At 42.5% G+C, this 27,145-nt stretch overlaps 2 protein-coding genes across 5 annotated transcripts in view; one reads left to right on the forward strand and one right to left on the reverse strand.

Moving 5' to 3' along the window:
* Positions 1–27,145, reverse strand: part of macrod1 (mono-ADP ribosylhydrolase 1) — a 336,953-nt gene that overhangs the window by 153,907 nt on the left and 155,901 nt on the right. The gene's annotated exons all lie outside the window — the stretch shown is intronic.
* flrt1 (fibronectin leucine rich transmembrane protein 1) overlaps positions 1–27,145 on the forward strand; it is a 193,730-nt gene that overhangs the window by 50,271 nt on the left and 116,314 nt on the right. The window lies entirely within an intron of this gene.

A 27,145-nucleotide genomic window follows, 5' to 3' on the forward strand; every position in this document is an offset into this window, starting at 1 on the left:
TTATTATGACACAGCAAACAAGATAGATATGCTGGATTTCATATCACAAAATTACAAGTCGAACACTTCCAAAGTGTCTAGGACTGTGTGATGTATTTTGTATTATTATTATTATTGTTATTATTATTAATTATGTCAAGCAAACAAGATAGACATGCTGGATTTCGTATCACAAAATCACAAGTCGAACACTTCCCAAGTGTCTAGGACTGTGTGATGTATTTTGTATTATTATTATTATTGTTATTATTATTAATTATGTCAAGCAAACAAGATAGACATGCTGGATTTCGTATCACAAAATCACAAGTCGAACACTTTCCAAGTGTCTAGGACTGTGTGATGTATTTTCGGATGATGCGCGCAGATCCCAGCAGGGTGGCCTTTTGCAGCTGGCAAAATAATAATAATAATAATAATTATTATTATTATTATTATTGACACAAAGACAGAGTATGACACAGCAAACGAGGTCTATATGCTGGATTTCGTATCACAGAATCACAAGTTGAACACTTCCGAAGCGTTTAAGACAGTATGATGTATTATTATTATTATTATTATTATTATTATTATTATTATTATTATTATTGACACAACGACGTTGTATGACACAGCAAACAAGATAGGTATGCTGGATTTCGTTTCACAAAATCACAAGTCGAACACTTCCCAAGTGTCTAGGACTGTGTGATGTATTTTCGGATGATGCGTGCAGATCCCAGTAAGGTGGCCTTTTGCAGTTGGCAGATCGTAATTTTGTCAATGTCCGTTGTTTCCAAATGCCGGCTGAGATCTTTTGGCACGGCACCCAGTGTGCCCATCACTATTATTATTATTATTATTATTATTATTATTATTATTATTATTATGCATTAATTTATTCCCCGAAGCCCGCTTTTCCAACACTTCCACATGTATCGGGCTGCAATCCCCATCACATCCCAGCTGGCATGGCTCCTGGGAAAAGATGTTCTATCTGTCTTATGTTTGGAATTGCCATAACATTTCAGATCACTAGATAGATATATAGATAGCGAAACAGACACACAACTGAATAAAGCCAGGAAGAGGCCAGGCCAACACCCCACCCTTTGCCATTCTCCCCAGCTCTTCCAGCCCTGAGAGATGGTGCAGTCCCAGAAGGCCCTTGATAATTGTTTGTTTCACTTGAGCTGTTTTGTGGCCAGGGTAGGGTGAGTCTTGTAATGAGTATGGATTTGCCGGTAAATAAGTCCCCCTGCTCTTCAGCCCTGTAATAAATGCATTTGCAGTAATCTGGCTATCGTGCAGTGTAATTGCTAGCTGTCAGCCCAAATTGATGTGGCGGGCCCTGACTTTGCTGCCGCCCGTGCCCTTCCTTCACGCTGTGATTCCTCCTCGGCCCCATCTCCAAACCACACACACACACACACACTCACAACGCCCTGTCCCCGGAGGGCCCTCTATTTGGTGCAGGCGCTCGAGTGTGACAATCGCTCGCTCGTGTCCCTCCAGAGCACATTGGACACGCTGCCTGATCTTGGATCCATGGCAAGGCATCCAGACAGAGAGAAAGCATGGCCAGCAGTCCAAGGGAGGCTCTGGGTTTGGGGTGCCGTTAAACTACTATCCACCCCATAATTCCATAGCATTCAGCCATGGCAGTTTAGACCAGTGGTTCTCAACCTTCCTAATGCCGCGCCCCTTTAATATGAATTCCTTATGTTGAGGTGACCCCCAACCAGAACATTGTTTTCGCTGCTACTTCATCACTGTCATGAATCGAAATGTAAATATCTGATATCTGGATGACTTTTCATTCACTGGACGAAATTTGGCAAAAATACTCAATACAGCAGATAGATAGATAGATAGATAGATAGATAGATAGATAGATAGATAGATAGATAGATAGATAGAAAACTCAAATGGGATATCTTGGAGATGGGATCCCAATCTAAACACAGAATACATGTATGTTTCACATACACTGCATCTACATAGCCCGAAGTCTCGGGCTGTGGCGCAGGCTGGAGAGCAGCTGCAATGAATCACTGCAATGAATCACTCTGACCAGGAGGTCATGAGTTCGAGGCCCGCTCGGAGCCTATGTTTGTCTGTCTTTGTTCTATGTTAAAAGGCATTGAATGTTTGCCTTATATGTGTAATGTGATCCACCCTGAGTCCCCTTCGGGGTGAGAAGGGCGGAATATAAATACTGTAAATAAATAAATAAATAAATAAATAAATATTATACAGTAGTGATCCAAGCTAAACGGGCTGGCAGAAGCTTGGATAAGCGAATATCTTGGATAATAAGGAGGGATTAAGGAAAAGCCTATTAAACATCAAATGAGGTTATGATTTTACCATTCAAGCACCAAAACATCACATTATACAACAAATTTGATAGATATATATTTGACTTATATTATACTATTTACTAGAATATATTATACTATATTATAATATTTACATTCTATTACCCTATTTACTAATATATATTATATCATATTACAGTACTTACCGATATATATTATATATCATACTACTTACTAATATAAATTATATTATAGTATTTACTAATATACATTCTATTACACTATTTGCTAATGTATATTGTATCATATTACAGTATTTACTAATATATGTTTCATTACATTATACTACAGTAGAGTCTCACTTATCCTAGCTAAACAGGCTAGCAGGACCTTGGATAAGCGAATATCTTGGATAATAAGGAGGGATTAAGGAAAAGCCTATTAAACATCAACTTAGGTTATGATTTTGCAAATTAAGCACCAAAACATCATGTTATACAACAAATTTGACAGAAAAAGTAGTTCAATACGCAGTAATGCTATGTTGTAATTACTGTATTTACGAATTTAGCACCAAAATATCACGATATATTGAACACATTGACTACAAAAATGCATTGGATAATCCACAACCTTGGATAAGCGGAGCTTGGATAAGCGAGACTCTACTGTATGCCCAAATGTGAACACTGGTGGAGTGTGGGAAAAATAGACCTTGATATTTGGGAGTTGTAGTTGCTGGGATTCCAAGGATGGAATTGAACCAAACTCGGCATACAGAACTCCCACAACCAACAGAAAAAACTGCTTGGATTTGCTGGGCATTGAACTTTGAGTTTTGGAGTTGTAGTTCACCTACATCCAGAGAGCACTGTGGACTCCAAACAATGATGGATCTGGACCAAACTTGGCAGAAATCATAAATATAATAAATATCTATATATATAAAAGAGTGATGGCATCACGGCGACCCACAAAACAACAAAACTACAGGCCCCCCAACCTTGAAATTTGACAACACAACCCATCATCCATGCCTCTAGGCTGATACAACAAAAAGAAAAGAAAAATAAAGTCCTAATTAGAGGAATAATTGCTTTTATCCAATTGCTGCCAGTTAGAAGGCTAAGCTCCTCCAACTTGGTCTCCTAGCAACCCAATAAAAAATAATAAAAAACACTAAAAATAATTAAAAACACTAAAAAATTAATACAATAAAATACTATAACAGAAAATAACTAAATTAATACAAGAAAATAATAAAATATAATAAATAAAAAGATAACTTACAATAAAATTAATTAAAAAAATACAAATAACGTCAAATAAAAATTACACAACAATTTTTAACCAATACCACCACCACTTTGCCACAGCAACGCATGGCCGGGCACAGCTAGTAATAATAATATTATAATAACTTTATTTTTGTACCCCGCCTCCATCTCCCCGAAGGGACTTGGGGCGGCTCACATGGGGACAAGCCCGACCAACACAGTTAAAATAACGCATAAAATTCATAAAACAACATAGAATCATAGAATAGTAGAGTTTGGAAGAGACCTCATGGGCTATCCAGTCCAACCCCCTGCCAAGAAGCAGGAAATCGCATTCAAAGCACCCCCGACAGATGGCCATCCAACCTCTGCTTAAAGCATCATAATAAACAAGATAAACAGCACGCAAAATGACACAGTAAAATACCATCGAGCCAAACACTTGATGCCCAAATATGCCCAAATGTGAACACTGGTGGAGTTTGGGGAAAATAGACCTTGACATTTGGGAGTTGTAGTTGCTGGGATTTATACATTGCTCGCCTCTCAGGTCCAGTCTAGGATACTGGGTACTGGTCAGTCTGGTCAGTCTGGAATCAGTGCCAGTCTAGGTACTGGGATCTGGGCCCATAACCAATATAAGACTCAATCTCAGGTCCAGTCTAGGATACTGGGTACTGGTGGTCTGTTAAGGTGGCAACACTCAGCAAATTGGATTTCATTTCCGGTACATACAAAACTCTCTCCCAATATACTCTCAAACAAGGAATATAACATCGCCTACAATCAAAGGGTCCCTTGAACCCCACCAATTATAGAATTGGGCCAAACTTCCCACACAGAACCCCCATGACCAACAGAAAATACTGGAGGGATTTGGAAGGAATTGACAGTGATTTAGGGGAGATGTAGTTCACCTACATCCGGAGAGCACTGTGAATCCAAACAATGATGGATCAGAACCAAATTTGACAGAGAGATCTTCAGTCTTCTCTGCCAAAGGAGGTCCTAAGACCATTGGAAATATCGAAAATAAGCTCAGTCTCTGGGTTTTCGCTGTGCCCTCGACCGCCCCTGCCCCCCATCTGGCCAGCTGTGCCAATCAGCAGACATTGGCTTTCAAATTAGGCATGCAAACAGGATGTATCGTGCAGAGCCCAGGTGATTTGCATAACAATGTATTGATTGCATCGTTTATTTGGAGTGACAAAATTTAGAAGTCTTCTCGGCGGAGAGTTATGAACCAGCCCCGCATGACAAGCACATAGATGGATGGCGAGGGGAAGGGAGGCTTATGCAAAGCCCGCACTAGTAATGCATTCGGAAGGCGGAATTGGACGTTTCTGAGCAGCAATGGGACAGCATAGTTAGATCTATAAGCAAAGCAGCCGATTAATCAACGGGCAGCATTAAGTCCACAAACGGAGAGAAAAACAGGGGAGTCAGCAGATTCCCATCTCTTGTGCCAAACGGAATATCGAGTATGGAAACGGACAGGGCGATGCAACAGCAAGTACAGCTTCAGGATAGTTTCAAGAGCTGTCCTTTGTTCAAAAGCAAGCTTGGGTTCCCTATTTGCGGCAATGTGATCAATTTTAGACTCTGGATTGTGATGTTTGTCCTGCATATTCAGTGCAAGGGCAGATGTCTTCACTGTATCTGGTTGTGATCCCCAGGTTGTGCCAGTCAGTTATTTCTAGCACTTTTTGCTTGATAGTCAAGCAGTGCTTCTTCTAAGTCAGAGCAAGGTCCAGAGTGACTCCCAAATATTTTGTTGTGCTGCAATGCTTGAACAGGATTCCTTTCCAGGTAATCCTCAAAGCTTGAGATGCTTGTCTGTTCTTAAGGTGAAAAGCACACATTTGTGTTTTGGATGGGTTAGGAATCAGCTAGTTTTCCCTGTCATAGGCAGTAAGAGCACCTAAAGCTTCAGACAGCTTTTGTTCAACCATTGCAAAGCTCCCTGCTTGGGTGGTGATGGCACGATTGTCAGCATAGATGAAACTCTTTGTCCCTTCTGGCAGTAGCTAGACATTTGTGTAAATGGTTGTTGTATGTTTTCCGGGCTGTATGGCCATGTTACAGAAGTATGCTCTCCTGACGTTTCGCCCACATCTATGGCAGGCATCCTTAGAGGTTGTGAGGTATGGAGAAACTAAGCAAGGAAGGTTCATATATATATCTGTGGAAAGTCCAGGGTGAGAGAAGAAACTCTTTGTCAGTTGGAGGCCAGTGTGAATGTTGTAGTTAATCACCTTAATTAGCATTGAAAAGCTTCATCTCCTGTCTTTTCCTGCCTGGGGGCATCCTTTGTTCAGAGCCATTAGCTGCCCCTGGAACTCTTCTGTTTTCAGAGTGTTGCTTCTTATTTACTGTGCTGATTTTTGAGTTTTTTTAATACTGGTAGCCAGAACAACATTTATTGATGAAAAGATCCACCATTCAATGGAGGGAATGGGGAAGAGAGACAGAAGAAGGGCCAAACGTTGTGCCACTTCTGGATTTCAGCTGCTCTTCCAGAGAGGCCGGAGGACTCTCTTCCGGCACCGTTCTCTGTCTCTCTCGCCGCAATAAGGTTTTCCTGTCACGTGCGACAATTTGTAAAGCGCCGGGCTCTCCCGCTGACATGCCGCCACGCCGTTTGTTTCCCTGCAGCTGTCAAGCCAGCATTCGGGTTTAATAAAGGCACCGAAATTAGATAGCAGAACAAGGAATTTGGCCTAACAATGCAATTATTACAGACATGCTTCCCTTCCCGCAGTTTGCCACTCCCCACGAGTCTTCTCCAGTGCTGGACTTGAGCAAAAAAAAGGGAGGTAAGATGATGGTGGGGCATATTTACTCAATGGGGAGGAGGGGGGCATCTTTAGTTCCTTAGGAAGAGAGTTCCAGAGGTGGGGGGCGGCCACGGAGAAGGCTCTTTCTCTTGTTCCCACTGATGAGGAATTGGAAAATATAGATTTTTAGACATATATTGTGTGCACATTAGAAGCAGTGAAATGTAGAAAAATCAGACTCTCTCTGTGTTGGATTCTGTGTAAATGTACAAGCTGGCAGGACAGGGAGGAGTAGGGAGCCTGTTATCTATACATTCCAGTGTGAATTGGTTCCTAGTACAGCAAATGGAAAGAGAGCAGACAGGTCAAAGTAGGCCTCTTGATGGATTTCTCGTGGTGTCTGTGACTTGCTACAGGCTTTTAAGAGTGCTTAGATAGTAATAATAATAATAATAATAATTTATTTGTTTGACCAGTCATATGACCATTTCAAAGTGCAACATAAATAAAAACAAGGCAAAAAGGATGGGAGGACAGGCAGCTGACCATCTGTTTGCCGACAAAATCTTATTTTCCTGATTCTTCTTTCAGGGAATGTGCTCTTTTCTTGATAGCTTTCAGGATAAAAAGGCTGACTCTAATTATGGTGGATCTTCCTTGTCCTTGCAAGAGGACTGTCAGAAGATCATTTCTGTTGGGAGACCTACAATTAGATAGTAATGGATGTAAATAACTCTGTCTGAGTTCGGCATATGCTGGGCAGTCAATCAAAAAATATTCGGTATCTTCCACTATTTGATCTCCCCAGACAAAGAATCTCTCATTTCTTGGGATGTTACAGTAGCGACCAGTTTGCATCATAATACCGAGTTGTTCAAACCTAGCCCTGGTGTATATTCTTCTTAAGGGCAACAGAACTGGAATAGAGTGCTTAGATAGGAAAATGCTGATTGTGCATATTTATGCCATGTATGTAAGCATGTGAAGTGACGTACTAATGACGAGATGTATGTGTAAGCATGTTCTTTGTCTGAAAATGTATAAAAGGCAACGTCAACGCCTTGATCGGGGCTCTGGTTTGCTTTTGGAAGAGATTCGACTTCCAGAGACTCAGCTGAAAATAATAAACCGGACTTTTTGGCCTCTCAAAGGATCTCTCTTGGTGTTATCTCTCCCATCATCTATATCACCACCAGCCACGCTTGGGATGGGAGTGGGATTGAGAGTAGGGCCTCCTCCGATGACCGCAGTGTCCGAGTTGGTCTATAGTGGGAGATGTGGTTCATCAAATAGTCTGGACCCGAGCAGAGAGAGAGACTTTCTAATAGTTCAAAAACGTGGCAGACTGGAGGAGTCTGGCCCACTCGCTTCTCTGCGCCTTGCCTCCTTCTCTCAAGGGAAGGGGGAGGAGTGTGATTTTGTAGTCAGGGAGTTTGATCTGCTAGAGGAAAACAAGTTTCTGATCCTTCTTAGAGAAGGAAGATGTATTTTGAACATTTTGAAAGTTTTGGAAAAGTGGCAGCTTTTCAAGAAAGTAGAGCCTGGCCTAAGAGATGTTTTTCTCCAGGAGAAAGGAAATGTTAACCAAAATATTACGATATATTGAAAACCTCACTACAAAAATGCGTTGGATAATCCAGAACGTTGGATAAGTGAGACTCTACTGTACATTATGATTTTACAAATTAAGCACCAAAACATCATGCTTTACAACAATTCAACAGAAAAAGCAGTTCAATAGATGGTAACGTTATGTAGTAATTGCTGTATTTACAAATTTAGCACCAAAACATCACAATGTATTGAAAGCATTGATTGCAAAAACATTGACTACTAAAAAGCAAACTGTGTTGGATAGTACAGAACGTTGGATAAGGTTGGATAAGCGAGACTCTACTGTATTCTCTCCTGACGTTTCGCCCACATCTATGGCAGGCATCCTCAGAGGTTGTGAGGTCTGTTGGAAACTATGGAAGCGAGGTTTATATATCTGTGGAATAATGCCCAGGGTGGGAGAAAGAACTCTTGTCTGCTTGAGGCAAGTGTGAATGTTGCAATTGGTCGGCTTGATTAGCATTTAATAGCCTTGCAGCTTCAAAGCCTGGCTGCTTCCTGCCTGGGGGAATCCTTTGTTGGGTGGACATAGATAGATAGATAGATAGATAGATAGATAGATAGATAGATATTTAAACCCACTTGCCTAGTTTCCAACATACCTCACAACCTCTGAGGATGCCTGCCATAGATGTAGGCGAAACGTCAGGAGAGAATGCTTCTGGAACATGGCCACACAGCCCAGAAAACTCACAGCAACCCAGAGGTTGTGATCATAGTGAGAATAGTGAGCTTCAGCGTGGCCCTGTACGTTAGCTCTGCCTACATCCCCTGTTGAACAAGAAAGGAGGGGTGGCAGCGAACAGAGAGATTCCTTTAACTCATTTTTATTTGTCTTCAAAATTGCTATTGATCACAACATGCTTGATCTCTGCTCAGTCATTTCTTTCCCCCTCTCATGATAAGGAATGATGTCAGCTGGAACTGAAATGCTTTCTGGGGTAAGAACAAGGCGCTGGGCAATGAGATAGAAAGATGACAGATGGATGGATATACAGACAGACAGACCAGGAAGGTCTGGATTCAAATTCACACTCAACTGGAAATCTAGACACATAATAAAAGTGAAAATATGTACCGTATATACTCGAGTATAAGCCAACACGAATATAAGCCGAGGCAACTAATTTTACCACAAAAAAACTGGGAAAACATTGACTCTAGTATAAACCGAGGGTGGTACTTTTCAGAAATAAAAACAGATATCAATAAAATTACATTAATTGAACCATCAGTAGGTTAAATGTTTTTGAATATTTACATAAAGCTCAAATTTAAGATAAGACTGTCCAACTCTTATCTTGGAGACGAAGTAATGAGAGCTTCTTCGAATGGCAAAGAAATCCTGAGATATTCTTTGCCCCAGTGCTGAGTTGCTATCTTGGAAAGAGCAGGTCTTCCCCTATCTGAACTCAGCACCAGTTTTATAGGCAAGAGGTCAGTACTTACGATGGCTTGTCTGAGCTGGCCTGGCTTGACCACACAAGCACATTTTCTCTTCTGTCTAGAAGGCAGAAGGCTTCTCAAAATGGAGATTTCATCCCCAGGAAAAGGGGCGGTCTCAAGAACAAAAGGATACTTTACAAGCTTTCAGCAGTAAAGACTTTGCTGAGCTGGCTACCAAATCAAAATATTGGAAGTCTTTGGAGGGATTTATAGGAATTGTAGTTCACCTACATCCAGAGCGCACTGTGCACCCATACAATGATGGATCTGGACCAAACCTGGCATGCACACCCGATATGCCACTCCTCTGCCCTCTTCTCATCCTTGCTCCAGATTCCCCTCCCAGAACAAAAAGCCCACCTGCCTCCTCCAAGACAGCCCTTCTCTCTGTATGTGTCTCTTGCCAAAGAAATCCGCTGCTTGTTCCTGGCATGTTGCAGAGAGACCCCAGCTGTTTATGTCCATAACTCATTTTCGCATCAATATCCTTGATAACAGGGTTTTTATTCTCCCGGGAAGCAGCCGGCTGTGAATTAGACGAAGCCTTTCCCATCGACGCACAGGCGCATGGCAATGGTCCCTGAGCCTCTGCTCTTTTGCACTCACCACAGGCAGCAAAGGTGAGGGAAATTAAAGCCCCCAATTTTCTACCGTACACTCCCCTGTGACATTTAATTCCAGCTGTTTTCCTGGCCAGCAGGTTAAAAACCGGGCCTGCATCCTTTTCCCTGTTTTGCAGACGAGAAGAAACACTCTGCTAATGCCTCTGTCTAATCCAACTCTGGTTCAAAGATAAAGGTGAAGGTGCCCACCTGCTCTAGGCTGAGCCAGCAGGCAGACTGGGCATAGACTCTGCCACTATGCTGCGAGGAATGTTATTTCTATTTACCGTATATACTCGAGTATAAGCCGTCTCCAATAAAAGCCAAGGCGCCTAATCTTCTATATATATAAAAGGAGAATGGCATCGCTCCACCGGGCAAAACAACAAAACTAAAGGCCCCCCAACCTAGAAAATTGACAACACAACCCCTCATCCACGTCTCTACGTTCTTAAAAACAAACTACACATCCCTAACCTCCATGGGGCCAAAAAAAACCCAAAAACCGGAATGCACCCCTTTGTGACCCACCTTGATTGACACTAAACAGCCTTGCAGCTTCAAAGCCAGGCTGCCTCCTAGGCCACAGCAAAAACAAACAAACAAACAAAAAAACACCACTTCAGTGTGAATTTTAAACCATTGTGTAGAAGGGGCCTCATATAATCCTGTTCCAGGCAAATCATATAACATTAGCAATATAATGTACAGTAGAGTCTCACTTATCCAAGCTAAACGGGCCAGCAGAAGCTTGGATAAGCGAATATCTTGGATAATTATTATCATTATTATTATTATCATTATTAAACTTTATTTGTACCCCGCTAGCATCTCCCGAAGGACTCGATGCGGCTTACAAAGGCCAAGGCCTCAACACACAATATAACAATACAAACAAAGGCAAATTAAAAGAATTAAAACAGTATAAACCACAAGCAATAACAATACGCTAAAACGCAATAGAACTGGGCCGGGCCAGAGTAATGGGTACAAGGTTAAAAGTGCTGATGTGACAGGTGATATATAAGGCTTATAGGGCAAGTGCAGGATAATAAGGAGGGATTAAGGAAAAACCTATTAAACATCAAAATAGGTTATGATTTTACAAATTAAGCACCAAAACTTCATGTTATACAACAAATTTGGCAGAAAAAGTAGTTCAATACGCAGTAATGTTATGTTGTAATTATTGTATTTACAAATTTAGCACCAAAATATCACGATATATTGAAAACATTGACTACAAAAATGGCTTGGATTATCCAGAGGCTTGGATAAGCGAGGCTTGGATAAGTGAGACTCTACTGTATAATAATTACTGTGCTCTAATAACAATATACAACAATATAATCTCTAAAATCACGACACTAAATAAACAACAACACTCAGAACACAGGGGAATTCCACACAGGAAACAACCAGGCCCAGCTAACACCTCCCAACAAAGGATTCCCTCACGCAGGAAGCAGCCAGGCTTGGAAGCTACAAGAGCATTCAATGCTAAACAACTTAAATAATCACACCCAGCTAACACGTCCCAATAAAGGATTATTCCAAGTACTAACCAGGCAGACCTTGAAGCTGCAGGCCTATTCAATGCTAATCAAGGAGATCCATAGCAACACCTGCCTCAACCAGGCAACAGTTCTTTCTACCACACTGCACATTATTCCACACATATATCAACCCCTTTGTGGCCCACCTTGATTAACACTGAACAGCCTTGCAGCTTCAAAGCCAGACTTTGGAAACCACGAGGCTACTCCATCTCATTCAACCTGGCCTAGCAAGGATACCCTATGTAGAAAACGGCCAGGCTTTCAAGCAGCGAGGCAATTCACTGCAATTCCAATTTGCCACAGCAACGTGTGACAGGGCACAGCTAGTTTTACCACAAAAAACCTGGGAAAACATTGACTCAAGTATAAGCCGAGAGTGGTAAATTTCAGAAATAGAAATAGATACCAATAAAATGACATTAATTGAGGAATCAGTAGGTTAAATGTTTTTGAATCTTTACATAAAACTGTAATTTAAGATAGGACTGTCCAACTCTGACTCAATATTCTCGTCTTCTTCAATGTAAATGTGCTTACGTAGCCTTCCGATAATAATAGAGTAAAATAATAAATGTAATAACAATAAATACAATAAAATAATAAATGTAATAATAAATAGAGTAAAATAATAAACGTGATAGCAATAATAATAGCAGAGTGAAATAATAAATGTATTAATCATAATACAAAAATAGAGTAAAATAAAAGTAATAGGAACAATAATAATAATAGAGTAAAATAGAATGCTTGCCGTATGTGCGTTCTGTAATCCGCCCTGAGTCCCCTCGGGGAGATAGAACAGAATATAAATAAAGTATATTATTATTATTATTATTATTATTATTATTATTATTATTATTATTGTAGAGTCTCACTTATCTAACGTTCTGGATTATCCATTTTTGTAGTCAATATTTTCAATACATCGTGATATTTTGGTGCTAAATTCGTAAATACAGTAATTACTACATAGCATTACTGCGTATTGAACTACTTTTTCCGTCAAATTTGTTGTATAACATGATGTTTTGGTGCTTAATTTGTAAAATCATAACCTAATGTGATGTTTAATAGGCTTTTCCTTAATCCCTTCTTATTATCCAACATATTCACTTATCCAACGTTCTGCCGGTCCGTTTATATTGGATAAGTGAGACTCTACTGTAATAGGAGCAATAATAATAATAGAGTAAAATAGAATGCTTGCCGTATGTGTGTTCTGCAATCCGCCCTAAGTCCCCTTGGGGAGATAGAGCGGAATATAAATAAAGTATATTATTATTATTATTATTATTATTATTATTATTATTATTATTATTATTATTAATATTATCTGCTCACCATAGAAAGTCATGATACATATCAAAGGCTCCATTTACACTGCTAGATACAATCCAGATTATCTGCTTTGAACTGATTTGTCTACACTACCATATATTAAGGTAAAGGTTTTCCCCTGAGGTTAAGTCCAGTCATGTCTGACTCTGGGGGTTTATTTTTTGTTTATTTATTTTTTATTATTGGGGTTGGTGCTCATCTCCATTTCTAAGTGAAGAGCCGGCGTTGTCCGTAGACACCTTCAAGGTCATGTGGCCAACATGACTGCATGGCACTACCATATACTGTACTCCAGTTTAAAACAGATAATCCTGTGTTATATGTAAGTGGCACAGAAAACAGAAAGGAGATGATATTTTGCTTCTTCTAAGGCAGCTGTGGGCAACCCTTGGCTCTCCAGGTGGTGTTAAACTACAACTCCCATCATGCCTTAGCATTGACCATGCCGGTTGGAGCGGCATTGACAAGACCAGTGGCTCCTCACCCCTGAGTGTCATGATCTCCAATCTGTGACATCTCCGTTCGGCTGACAAAGAACAGATGCCAGCCATAAAAACGGGCCAGCCATAAAACCTCAATTATCCTCTGGTATGTGAGAGCCCCTATATAAGTGGGCCAAAGAGAAGGTTCTGGTATTTTGTACAATAAAACCTGTTGGAATCCACCAGCGTGTGTCTTGGTGCTTTTTCTGGTGGAAGACTGGGATAAGAGAACCCGACAATTTGTACAGAATACCAGAACCTTAAGAGGAGGGCATACAAGCCACCCTACCCTTCATGAGGCAGATGCTACTTCCTGTCCCGATGCTGAACCCAACGCTGGATGAGCCGACCCAACCTCTGCACGAACTGGCAGGGTTAATGAGTGGCCGAGGTGCCCCCTGTGCCACCCGGTGTCCCGGGTTAGAACTCGTCTCTTTCAAAGCCCTGCGGGGCCAATGCTCCTGCACAGAGTGGCTGCCCTTGCTCTTCTCATTAGCATCTCTCATTGAAGCCTTTGCAGGAACACTCAAACTCATTGCCATTGTGCTTTCTTTGCGGGACGATGAACATTGGGCAAAAGCAGAGAGTTGGGATTTCCATTCCCAAATATTCCAGCAGATCCCAGGTCTCCACAGCTTGCCTTTAGACACATGGGTAGAATTAGGTGAGTTTTCTGCGCTGCCTGGTCACGTTCTCTCATGACACTACGCCAACATCTATGAGGCTGTGAGGCTGCTAGAAACGAGGCAAGTGGGGTGTATATGTGGAATGATGGCCTGGATGGGAGGAAGAACTCTTGTCATTAACTCTTGTTATTATATTGTGATTTTATTGTCCTAAAAAAGAAAGCACAATATTGTTGTGCTGGGCCCCCTGGTGGCGCAGTGTGTTAAAGCCCTGAGCTGCTGAACTTGTAGACTGAAAGATCCCAGGTTCAAATCCCAGGAGCGGAATGAGCGCCCGCTGTTAGCCCCAGCTCCTGCCAACCTAGCAGTTCGAAAACATGCCAATGTGAGTAGATCAATAGGTACCGCTCCGGCGGGAAGGTAAGGGCGCTCCATGCAGTCATGCCGGCCACATTACCTTGGAGGTGTCTACGGACAACGCCAGCTCTTCAGCTTACAAATGGAGATGAGCACCAACCCCCAGAGTCAGACATGACTGGACTTCGTGTCAGGGGAAACCTTTACCTTACTATACAAATCAATTCAAAGCAGATAATCTGGATTGTATCTAGCAGTATAAATGGAGCCTTTGATATGTATCATGACTTTCTATGGTGAGCAGATGATGATAATAATAATAATAATAATAATAATAATAATAATAATAATAATAATAATATACTTTATTTATGGGGGCCCTGGTGGCACAGTGTGTTAAAGCCCTGAGCTGCTGAACTTGTAGACCGAAAGGTCCCAGGTTCAAATCCCGGGAGCGGAATGAGCGCCCACTGTAAACTCCAGCTCCTGCCAACCTAGCAGTTCGAAAGGGTAAAGGGTTATATAACTCTGTGGAAGGACCTTGAGTCTACACTGCCATATAATCCAGTTAAAATCTGATAATCTGTATTTTATAGGCAGTGGAGAAGAGGCCTAAGTGAGGCCTAACTCTGCCTGTCCCCTGGGCTGAGTGGGTTGCTAGGAGACCAAGTGGGCAGAGCTTGGCCTTCTAACTGGCAGTAATTGGATAAAAACAATTATTCCTCTCCCTCTAATTAGGACTTTATTTTTCTTTTCTTTTTGTTGTATGAACGTAGAGGCATGGATGAGGGGTTGTGCTGTCAATTTTCGAGGTTGTGGGGTGTTTAGTTTTGTTGTTTTGTCCTAGGCCGAAATTTCATTACCCTTTTATATATATAGATTGTCTGTTGGAGGCAAGTGGGAATGGTGGAATTGGCCACCTTGGTTAGCACTGAATGGCCTTTCAGCTTCAAAGCCTGGGGGAATCGCGATGTCAAACTGCATTAATTCTGCAGTGTAGATGCACCCTAAATCCACAAATAATCTCATCCTTCCTTAAGGGAAGCCCAATCAACGGTGAGTTAGAGCTAGTCGCTTAGTGATGAAGGCTCAGCCAAGGCCATGAATAGGGAATGAAGAGATCTCAGCTCTGATGCTCAAACAGAGAGAAGATATTTCCCACGTGAAATTTTCTGTTAATTTTCTGTGTCTTACTCCTTCCCTGGGAATAAGAAGGACATATTTTGCCGAGTCTCCTCTGATTGCTCCCCAGCATTTGGGAGAAGGTGCCAATCATTCCCTCTCACTATGGAGAATGCCAACTGTCTGCCATCCTGCCGACACCGAAAAAGGCTGCACCTTCACTGTTGAATTAATGCAGTTTGACACCATTTTCAGTGCCATAGAGAATCCTAGGAGTTGTAGTTTGGTTAAGATTTGCCATGTTAAGATTGCAGCAACAATCTCCAAGAAGGAATTGGCTAACTTACAGCGACATAATTATAAAACGAGAGGGGAAGTGGACCCTTAAATCACAGGAAGAATGAAAGGATATAGACCAAGAGAATTCGTGGTTCCAATATTTCCAAAGAAAGGATTATTTCAATCAGGATGTTAAGATTGGTTTTGAGGAAAATGAAACAACATGGGATAGAATTATGAAACCAAATAAGAAATTAATATCAAAAACTTCTGGAATGGTCAACGATGACAGAAGGAGTAAAAGACTGTATGACCATGTGGGCGAAAGACATAGGCCATACGATAATGTTAGAAGTTTGGGAGAAAATGTGGACAATAAAAAACAAATGGACATATGCACAAGACTTAAAGGAAAATTGGATTAAGATGATGTACAGGTGGCGAAAATGTATCAAAAATTGAGTGATAAATGTTGGAAATGTGAAGAAAAAACGGGGACATTTATACACATGTGGTGGAATTGCAGATTGGCTAAGAAATATTGGTCGGAGATTCATGAAGAGGTACCAGAAAATCTTAAATGTAAAAATTCAATTGAAACCAGAATATTATTCGTTGGGAATAATTGAATTCAAAATGACAGAAAACGAAGAGAAACTTTTCCACTTTTAAACAACGGCAGCCAGGATTAATTGTGCGAAAGTTTGGAGATCCAAGGAAAAACCCACAATTGATCAATGGATACTAAAGATAATGGACACTACGAATATGGACGTATTGACCCAAACATTAAAAAACTTTCAAGGAGTGAAAAGCAGAAAAACAGATTGGTCACCACTAAAGAAATATATGTTACAAAGGAAAATGAAAATGCTAATAATGATTTAGATTTAGAATCATAGAATCATAGAATAGTAGAGTTGGAAGAGACCACATGGGCCATCCAGTCCAACCCCCTGCTAAGAAGCAGGAAATCGCATTCAAAGCACCCCCGACAGATGGCCATCCAGCCTCTGCTTAAAAGCCTCCAAAGAAGGAGCCTCCACCACGGCCCCGGGGAGAGAGTTCCACTGTCGAACAGCCCTTCTCACAGTGAGGAAGTTCTTCCTGATGTTCAGGTGGAATCTCCTTTCCTGTAGTTTGAAGCCATTGTTCCGCGTCCTAGTCTGCAGGGCAGCAGAAAACAAGCTTGCTCCCTCCTCCCTATGACTTCCCTTCACGTATTTGTACATGGCTATCATGTCTCCTCTCAGCCTTCTCTTCTGCAGGCTAAACATGCCTAGTTCTTTAAGCCGCTCCTCATAGGGCTTGTTCTCCAGACCCTTAATCATTTTAGTCGCCCTCCTCTGGACGCTTTCCAGCTTGTCAACATCTCCCTTCAACTGCGGTGCCCAAAATTGGACACAGTATTCCAGGTGTGGTCTGACCAAGGCAGAATAGAGGGGGAGCATAACTTCCCTGGATCTAGACGCTATTCCTCTATTGATGCAGGCCAGAATCCCATTGGCTTTTTTAGCAGCCGCATCACATTGTTGGCTCATGTTTAACTTGTTGTCCACAAGGACTCCAAGGTCTTTTTCGCACACACTGCTGTCAAGCCAGGCGTCCCCCATTCTGTATCTTTGATTTCCATTTTTTCTGCCGAAGTGAAGTATCTTGCATTTGTCCCTGTTGAACTTCATTTTATTAGTTTTGGCCCATCTCTCTAGTCTGTCAAGATCGTTTTGAATTCTGCTCCTGTCTTCTGGAGTGTTAGCTATCCCTCCCAGTTTTGTGTCGTCTGCAAACTTGATGATCGTGCCTTCTAACCCTTCGTCTAAGTCGTTAATAAAGATGTTGAACAGAACCGGGCCCAGGACAGAGCCCTGCTTGTGGCACTCCACTTGTCACTTCTTTCCATGATGAAGACGACGCATTGGTGAGCACCCTTTGGGTTTGTTCGCTTAGCCAATTGCAGATCCACCTAACCGTAGTTTTGTCTAGCCCACATTTTACTAGTTTGTTTGCCAGAAGGTCGTGGGGGACTTTGTCGAAGGCCTTACTGAAATCCAGGTACGCTACATCCACAGCATTCCCTGTATCGACCCAACTCGTAACTCTATCGAAAAAAGAGATCAGATTAGTCTGGCATGATTTGTTTTTGGTAAATCCGTGTTGACTATTAGCAATGACCGCATTTGTTTCTAAGTGTTCGCAGACCACTTCCTTAATGATCTTTTCCAGAATTTTGCCTGGTATTGATGTGAGGCTGACCGGACGGTAATTGTTTGGGTCGTTCTTTTTTCCCTTCTTGAAGATAGGGACCACATTCGCCCTCCTCCAATCTGCTGGGACTTCTCCTGTTCTCCAAGAACTCTCGAAGATAATTGCCAGTGGTTCTGAAATAACTTCCGCTAGTTCCTTCAGTACCCTTGGATGTAGCTGATCTGGCCCTGGGGACTTGAATTCGTTTAGAGTGGCCAGGTGTTCCTGGACAACTTGTTTCCCTATTTGGGGTTGGATTTCCCCCAATCCTTCGTCCATTCCATGTTGCTGAGGTTGTCTTTGTTCTATGTTAAAAGGCATTGAATGTTTGCCTATATGTGTAATGTGATCCGCCCTGAGTCCCCTTCAGGGTGAGAAGGGCGGAATATAAATGCTGTAAATAAATAAATAAATAAATAAATAAATAGAAGAATAAGCAAGAATGAAACAAAATAAGGTCTAGGCAAGAGTAGGGGAAGCCATAGCGATCATTAAAGAAGTGAAAAGAACTTGCCGCAAAGAAGGAGATTGGAAGTCGACGATATCCCCTATCCCCTCCCCAACTTCCCGTACCCAACTACCTTTAGTGTTAGATATATAGAAAATATGTTCATAATAAAAATTTAAAGGAAAAAAAAAGATTGCAGCAGGGCAGGGAGGCCTGGTCTCCTTTAATAGGCTTTCCCACCCTCTCCTTGCCAAAAGCCAGACTACACGGCAAACAACCTCTGCTCCACAATGGGACGGGAAAGCGAGGCGGGAGGGAGAGCTCCGTGGGCTGGTACATTACAGGCACCTGATGGCGGGGAAACGCCGTAAACCATTCCAGACATTACCCAGAAGGAGGCTTCGCTGCCGGTTTAGCAAGCAGGGACATGATGAGAATAAATAACGCACAGCGCAAATTGCAGATACACACACACCAACACTCGGGCACGCATTCACAACACCCACTTTCGGGAGCTACAATAAAAATGGATTTATTTTCCTTCCTGGAAATTGAATAACTATTGTAGCATACAAGCCTGGAAAGGGGCCTGCTTGGTGATGTTACATACATATTTAGATGGGTGAGCGTGCTAGAAAGGGAATGGAGGGAAAAAGAAGAAGGAAGGAAGGAAGGAAGGAAGGAAGGAAGGAAGGAAGGAAGGAAGGAAGGAAGGAAGGAAGGAAGAAGGGAAGGTGTGTGAAAACAGCTACAGTAGAGTCTCACTTATCCAATGTTCTGGATTATCCAAAGCATTTTTGTAGTCAATGTTTTATTTATTTATTATTTATTTCTCACATTTATATCCTGCCCTTCTCACCCGAAGGGACTCAGGGCGGCTTACAACAGTGGCAACAATTAGATGCCTATACAAACCAATATAAAGCAGCACATAAAACAGTTAAAACTATTAAATTACAAAACATATCATGATATTTTGGTGCTAAATTCGTAAATACAGTAATTACAGCATAGCATTACTGCGTATTGAACTACTTTTTCTGTCAAATTTGTTGTATAACAAGATGTTTTGGTGTTTAATTTGTAAAATCATAACCTAATTTGATGTTTAATAGGCTTTTCCTTAATCCCACCTTATTATCCAAGATAATAAAAGGTTCTCCTGGCCCATTTAGCTTGGATAAGTGAGACTCTACTGTACTTTGTTGAAGATGTAGAATAGGTAAAATAAAGGTAAAGGTTTTCCCTTGACAGTAAGTCCAGTCGTATCTGACTCTGGGGGTTGGTGCCCATCTCCAAGCCAAAGAGCCGGCATTGTCCATAGACATCTCCAAGGTCATGTGGCTTCTGGCATGACTGCATTGGAGCGCCGTTACCTTCCCGCCAGAGCAGTACCTATTGATCTACTCACATTTGCATGTTTTCAAACTGCTAGGTTGGCAGAAGCTGGAGCTAACAGCAGGTGCTCACCTTGCTCCCGGATTTGAACTTGGGACCTTTTGGTCTGCAAGTTCAGCAGCTCAGCGCTTTAACACACTTCGCCACCGGGGCTCCATACAAAGTAACACCAATAATAGAGTAAAATTATAAATAATATAAATAATATAATAAATGTAATAATAATAATTAATAGAATAAAATAAATAATAATAATAATAATAATAATAATAATAATAATAATAATAAAACTTTATTTATACCCCGCCACCATCTCCACAACGGGGACTTGGGGCAGCTTACATGGGGCCATGCCCAGAGCAATACAACAAAATATAAAAGAACAACACATCATAACAATAATAAATGTAACAATACCAATAATAATAGAGAAAAATAATAAATATACCATATATTCTTGAGTATAAGCCACCCTGAATATAAGCCCACCAGGACCCTCACTCGAGTATAAGCCAAGGAGGTTTTTTTTTAGTCCTAAAAAAGGGCTGAAAAACTAGGCTTATATTTGAGTATATACAGTAACTTCAGGAGCACCGAATTCCACCTTCTGGGGAACAATTGCTGGAAATACCTGGGTCCGTTCCGTCGTGGTGGGAGGCTGCCGAGCCTGATTCAAGGAACCCTTCTTTTGTGGCGATTACAATGTCATATTTTTCCGCCAAGTGCTCTCGCCCACCAAGGCGAGTCGTTATCACCTGATTGCATTATTATTAACGTGGCGATGTAGGGCTTCTCTCTCCCCGCCGCCCCGTGCCTTTTAACTGCCTGATTAGGCTCTCAGACATGCCAAGCTGGCAAATCTAATCAGATCAAAACGGCATTAATAATAATCGCCGTGGCCGTGGGGCTGACTCCGCAAGCCCGAGGTGAATGGGGAGGGTACCGTTTCGCTCCCCTATTATTACCGTTTAATATTCGTATTATTTGGTTATTTGGCAGTCCTTGGGGAAATGGGATCAAACAATACGGTATGGGACGCACACACTCAGATGCACACTTCTACTACGTGTGTGTTACAAAAGAGGGTTAGCTTAGCAGTAGTACTGGAACTACTAATGGATACATTTCCCTCCATCAGTAGTGCTGTTAAGGAAGGCTCCCTGCTGGTGCAGCATAATTTCAGAGAGACAGTCAGGAGCTGGAAGAGGAAGGAGATGGGAGGAGTCCCAGGCAGAAAGACTCAGGAACAAGCATTTATGCAGAAACCTCTGGAGACAAGGTTGGCTTGTCTGGAGGGAGTTGCGTTCCGGCACCTGGCCACTGAGATGGGCCTTGAACAACTGTTGACAAAAAATAGGGTGAGTTTTCCAGGCTGTATGGCCATGTTCCAGAAGCATTCTCTCCTGATGTTTCACCCACATCTATGGCAGGCATCCTCAGAGGTTGCGAGGTCTGTTGGAAACCAGGCAAGTGGGGTTAATGTATCTGTGAAATGTCCAGGCTGGGAGAAGGAACCCTTGTCTGGGTTGCTGTGAGTTTTCCGGGCCATATGGTTATGTTCCAGAAGCATTCTCTCCTGACATTTCGCCCACATCTATGACAGGCATCCTCAGAGGTTGCGAGGTCTGTTGGAAACTAGGCAAGTGGAGTTTATGTATCTGTGGAATAATGTCCAGGGTGGGAGAAAGAACTCTTGAGGCAAGCGTGAATGTTATATAACAACAACAAAACAACAACAATATTTTAGGGTTTGTTTTTTTTTTGAGAAACTGCAAATTACTCCTGGTGTGAGAGAATTGGCCGTCTGCAAGGACATTGCCCAGGGGACGACAGGATTTTTTGATCTTTTTTACCATCCTTGTGGGAGGCTTCTCTCATGTCTCTCATGATATAGTACAATATAGTAATTTACTGCCATTATTGTGCTATTCTAATAATATACTATTGTATGTAAATTTAATTTGTAAGCCACTCTGAGTCCCCTTCAGGGTGAGAAGGGCAGGATATAAATGTATTAAATAAATAAATAAATGTTTGCCTTATATGTGTGCAATGTGATCCGCCCTGAGTCCCTTTCGGGGTGAGAAGGGCGGACTATAAATACTGTAAATAAATAAATGAATAAATAAATGTCAGGAGAGAATGCTTCTGGAACATGGCCAGAGAGCCTGGAAAACTCACACCAACCCACTTTAGCCTTGCTTCATAGGGGCAACGCAATATGAAAGGGCAGAAATAGTTGTACGAACAAAATAGTTGTACGAACAGCACTCCATGCAGTCATGCTAGTGGCCACATGACCTTGGAGGTGTCTACGGACAACGCCGGCTCTTCGGCTTAGAAATGGAGATGAGCACCAACCTCCAGAGTCAGTCACGACTGGACTTAACGTCAGGGGAAAACCTTTACCTTTTACCTTTACAAAATTACTTAAGCAAGTATTATTGGTGTTGTCATTGCGGGATTTGTTCTATTGTTTTGTTTGGAGTGAGATGTTTTTAAGGTGATTTGGAGTGTTTAGAGGTCCCATTTTCACATTTGTTCTAATTCCATATGCCACTTTCCAAAATTCAAAGCAGCTTGGCTTCCGGGAAGGTCCTTTCTCCACTGTTTGAGGCAAGGGATTGGGGTGGGAAAAGGGAAACGTCCTCTAAGAGCCCTGATCCTGGCGGCATTTCCATCTCCCTCGCTCTTCCTCTCCATCCTGCTCAAAGATGACATTGAGCCGGGAGTGTATTAACACTCCGTCTGAGCTCAGGGCAAACAAATAGAGGAGTAAATAAATCACAGGCTGCTGCGAAGTCTCCTTTCTCCTTCACAACAGCCCTGCGATGGGGAGATAACAACGCGGGATGAGAATAGCCCTGTCAATGGACACAAATGGAAGTCGGCCTTTGTGCGGGCCGTAATAGCTGCCTTGCAACCCTAAAGAGATATTACAAGCTATTTCTTTTCTTGGGGACAAGTGTTAACTTTAATCCACTGTGTTGGCAGGTCAGTGGTGGTACACACAATGCAAATGCTGGGGATCGGGAAGCAGTGGTGACCGCAGAAAAAGAGACAATGGGGCCTTGGAGTCTACTTGCTGCTCCAGGAATCCTAGAGTTGGAAGAGACCCCAGTCCAAGCCCCTTCTAGGCAGGAACATACAGTAGAGTCTCACTTATCCAACATAAGCAGGCCAGCAGAATGTTGGATAAGTGAATATGTTGGATAATAAGGAGGCATTATGGAAAAGCCTATTAAACATCAAATTAGTTTATGATTTTACAAATTAAGCACCAAAACATCAGGTTATACAACAAATTTGACAGAAAAAGTAGTTCAATACACAGTAATGCTATGTAGTAATTACTGTATTTACAAATTTAGCACCAAAATATCACGATGTATTGAAAACATTGACTACAAAAATGCGTTGGATAATCCAAAACGTTGGATAAGCGAGTGTTGGATAAGTGAGACTCTACTGTACATGCAAAGCACTCCCGACAGACAGCCATCCATCCTCTGCTTTTAAAACGCCAGAGAAGAAGATTCCATTGGACTTCGCAGATTTCTTATCTCTGAATGCTTCTTGCTAGAACTCTTGAGTTACTTCCAAACTCTACAAAGAACTTGGGAGTTCTGGTTGACAAACCGATTCATAGTTGGGCCATAGATAAAGACCAAAATTTGCTTAACATCCGGACCTATCATTTGTCTTCTACTAGGCAGAGAGCCTTCTCGATTGTAGCCCCTTATCTATGGAATGCCTTGCCAGTTGAAATTCGAACAACCCAAGACCTACTTGCCTTTCGGAAAGCCTGTAAAAATCCTTCTCTTCCGACAAGCCTTCGAAGGGTGAAAACTTGGGGCTTTGTCCGCTCTTATTGTTATCTAAAGCTAACTGTATTGTTTTATCTATTTTGTAAACCGCTCCGAGCCAAATTGGGAGTAGCGGTATATAAGTCCAATAAATGAAATAAATAAATAATATGTGGGCGAAATGTCAGGAGAGCATGCTTCTGGAACATAACCATACAGCCTGAAAGACTCACAGCAACCCAGACGGAGCCTCCGGTGGCATAGGGGATAAAAGCCTTGTGACTTGAAGGTTGCTGACCTGAAGGCTGCCAGGTTGGAATCCCACCCGGGGAGAGCACAGATGAGCTCCCTCAATCAGCTCCAGCTCCATGCGGGGACATGAGAGAAGCCTCCCACAAGGATGGTAAAAGCATCAAAACATCTAGGCAATGTCCCCTGGGTAATGTCCTTGCAGAGAGCCAATTCTCTCACTCCAGAAGCAACTCCGGTTGCTCCTGACATGAAAAAAAGCAACCCAACCCAGTTCTTTCTCCCATCCTGGACATTTCACAGATATATAAACCCCACTTGCCTGGTTTCGAACAAACCTCACAACCTCTGAGGATGCCTGCTATAGATGTGGGTGAAACGTCAAGAGAGAATGCTTCTAGAACATAACCATACGGCCCGAAAAACTCACAGCAACCCAGACAAGGGTTCTTTCTCCCACCCTGGACATTTCACAGATATATAAACCCCACTTGCCTGGTTTCCAACAGATCTCACATAGATGTGGGCGAAACGTCAGGAGAGAATGCTTCTGGAACATGGCCATACAGCCTGAAAGACTCACAGCAACCCAGACAAGAGTTCTTTCTCCCACCCTGGACCTTTCACAGGTATATAAACCCCACTTGCCTGGTTTCCAACAGACCTCACAACCTCTGAGGATGCCTGCCATAGATGTGGGCGAAACATCAGGAGAGAATGCTTCTGGAACATAACCATATGACTCGGAAAACTCACAGCAACCCAGACAAGGGTTCTTTCTCCCATCCTCGACATTACATAGATATATAAACCCCATTTGCCTGGTTTCCAACAGACCTCACAACCTCTGAGGATGCCTGCCATAGATGTGGGCGAAATGTCAGGAGAGAACGCTTCTGGAACATAACCATACGGCCCGGAAAACTCACACCAATCCAGATAAGAGTTCTTTCTCCCAGCCTGGACATTTCACAGACATATAAACCTCACTTGCCTGGTTTCCAACAGACCTCACAGCGTCTGAGGATGACTGCCATAGATGTGGGTGAAACGTCAGGAGAGAATGCTTCTGGAACATAACCATACGGCCTGGAAAACTCACAGCAACCCAGACAAGAGTTCTTTCTCCCACCCTGGACATTTCACAGATATATAAACCCCACTTGCCCGGTTTCCAACAAACATCACAACCTCTGAGGACGCCTGCCATAGATGTGGGCGAAACATCAGGAGAGAATGCTTCTGGAACATAACCATACGACCCGGAAAACTCACAGCAACCCAGACAAGAGTTCTTTCTCCCACTGGACATTTCACAGATATATAAACCCCACTTGCCTGGTTTCCAACAGACCTCACAACCTCTGAGGATGCCTGCCATAAATGTGGGTGAAATGTCAGGAGAGAATGCTTCTGGAACATAACCATACGGCCTGGAAAACTCACAGCAACCCAGTGATTCTGGCCATGAAAGCCTTCGACAACACTGTTCATAGCTATTTGTATAACATGTTACATCGCAAGTACAATTGTGTTACTATCTAAAATACCATGTGAGTTGTTTTTGTGTCTGTGATGAGTACTGGTTATTCACTACTTAATTCATGTTGGGGGGTCACTTGGGGGCTATTAAGGCGCACTTGGGCTCTTTATTATATTCTAAATGTCTTTTTTTTTAATAAAAAAGGGAATTCAGTGAGGATATTAATATCACAATTAGTAACATTGTGATCAAAGAACAACTTTTCTGGAAACGTTGTAACATCAACCCCACAGCTTTTGCAAATACGTTTCCACACACAGTCTTTCGGACAGCAGTAGAGAGAATGAGAAGCCAACGCTTCTGTGTTCAGTTCTGGGAAGGCCTAGTCTTAAGCCAGGAAGGCTTCTGACTTCGATTCTCCATTTGGGAGGGGCAGGGAGCCAAGTTTTCCGGCTCGATTTTATTTATGAAACAACAAGACTTGCTCACCAAGAGTAACATCTCAATTCCGTACCAAGGTCAGCAAACAAATCTGTGTGCCGCTATCAAGGGGATTAATTAGGCATTGTTGTTCAAACAAGCACTGCTATTAATTGCTGTTTATATTAAGTGTGCAAAATTCCCCTCTTTGCTCCATCCCTGTGCCGACGGAGGTCCTCCAGGTTCAGTCAATGTATTCTGGAGACGGGGAAAGAGGCAGCCCAGTTTACATATGCGCTTGCCATTCAGGAAAGGGAGGCGGATCAAATCATCAATAATGGAAAGAGACGCAAGGACATCTCATAATGTTTGTTTATTTTAGAGACCACATTCCAGAGATTGTCTCCTAGGGGATACGTGTTAAGGAGGCTTCTTACTTGTTTCTACTCTAGAGGAGAGGCGCTGAGCTGCAGGCAGCCACGCCTGTTAAGGAGGCTTCTTACTTGTTTCTACTCTAGAGGAGAGGCGCTCGGCTGCAGGCAGCCACACCTGTTAAGGAGGCTTCTTACTTGTTTCTACTCTAGAGGAGAAGCACTCGGCGGCAGGCATCCACGCCTGTTAAGGAGGCTTCTTACTTGTTTCTACTCTAGAGGAGAGGTGCTCGGCTGCAGGCAGCTACACCTGTTAAGGAGGCTTCTTACTTGTTTCTACTCTAGAGGAGAGGTGCTCGGCTGCAGGCAGCCATGCCTGTTAAGGAGGCTTCTTACTTCTTTCTACTCTAGAGGAGAGGCGCTCGACTGCAGGCAGCCACGCCTGTTAAGGAGGCTTCTTACTTGTTTCTACTCTAGAGGAGAGGCGCTCAGCTGCAGGCAGCCACGCCTGTTAAGGAGGCTTCTTACTTGTTTCTACTCTATAGAAGAGGTCCTCGGCTGCAGGCAGCCACGCCTGTTAAAGAGGCTTCTTACTTGTTTCTACACTAGAGGAGAGGCGCTCGGCTGCAGGCAGCCACGCCTGTTAAGGAGGCTTCTTACTTGTTTCTACTCTAGAGAAGAGGCGCTCGGCTGCAGGCAGCCATGCCTGTTAAGGAGGCTTCTTACTTGTTTCTACTTTAGAGGAGAGGTGCTTGGCAAAGCTGTTTTTCAACTCTAAAGCAGAGGTGCTCGGCTGCAGGCAGGCACGCCTGCTTTAAGGAGGCTTCTTATCTGTTTCTACTCTAGAGGAGAGGCACTCAGTGTGCGCTTTAAAGATACTTCTTGTTTAAAGCTGTTTTTCTACTCTAGAGTAGAGGCGCTCCTCTGCAGGCAGGCACGCCTGC

Source organism: Anolis carolinensis, unplaced genomic scaffold (assembly GCF_035594765.1).
Source record: "Anolis carolinensis isolate JA03-04 unplaced genomic scaffold, rAnoCar3.1.pri scaffold_14, whole genome shotgun sequence".
Lineage (NCBI taxonomy): Eukaryota > Metazoa > Chordata > Lepidosauria > Squamata > Dactyloidae > Anolis > Anolis carolinensis.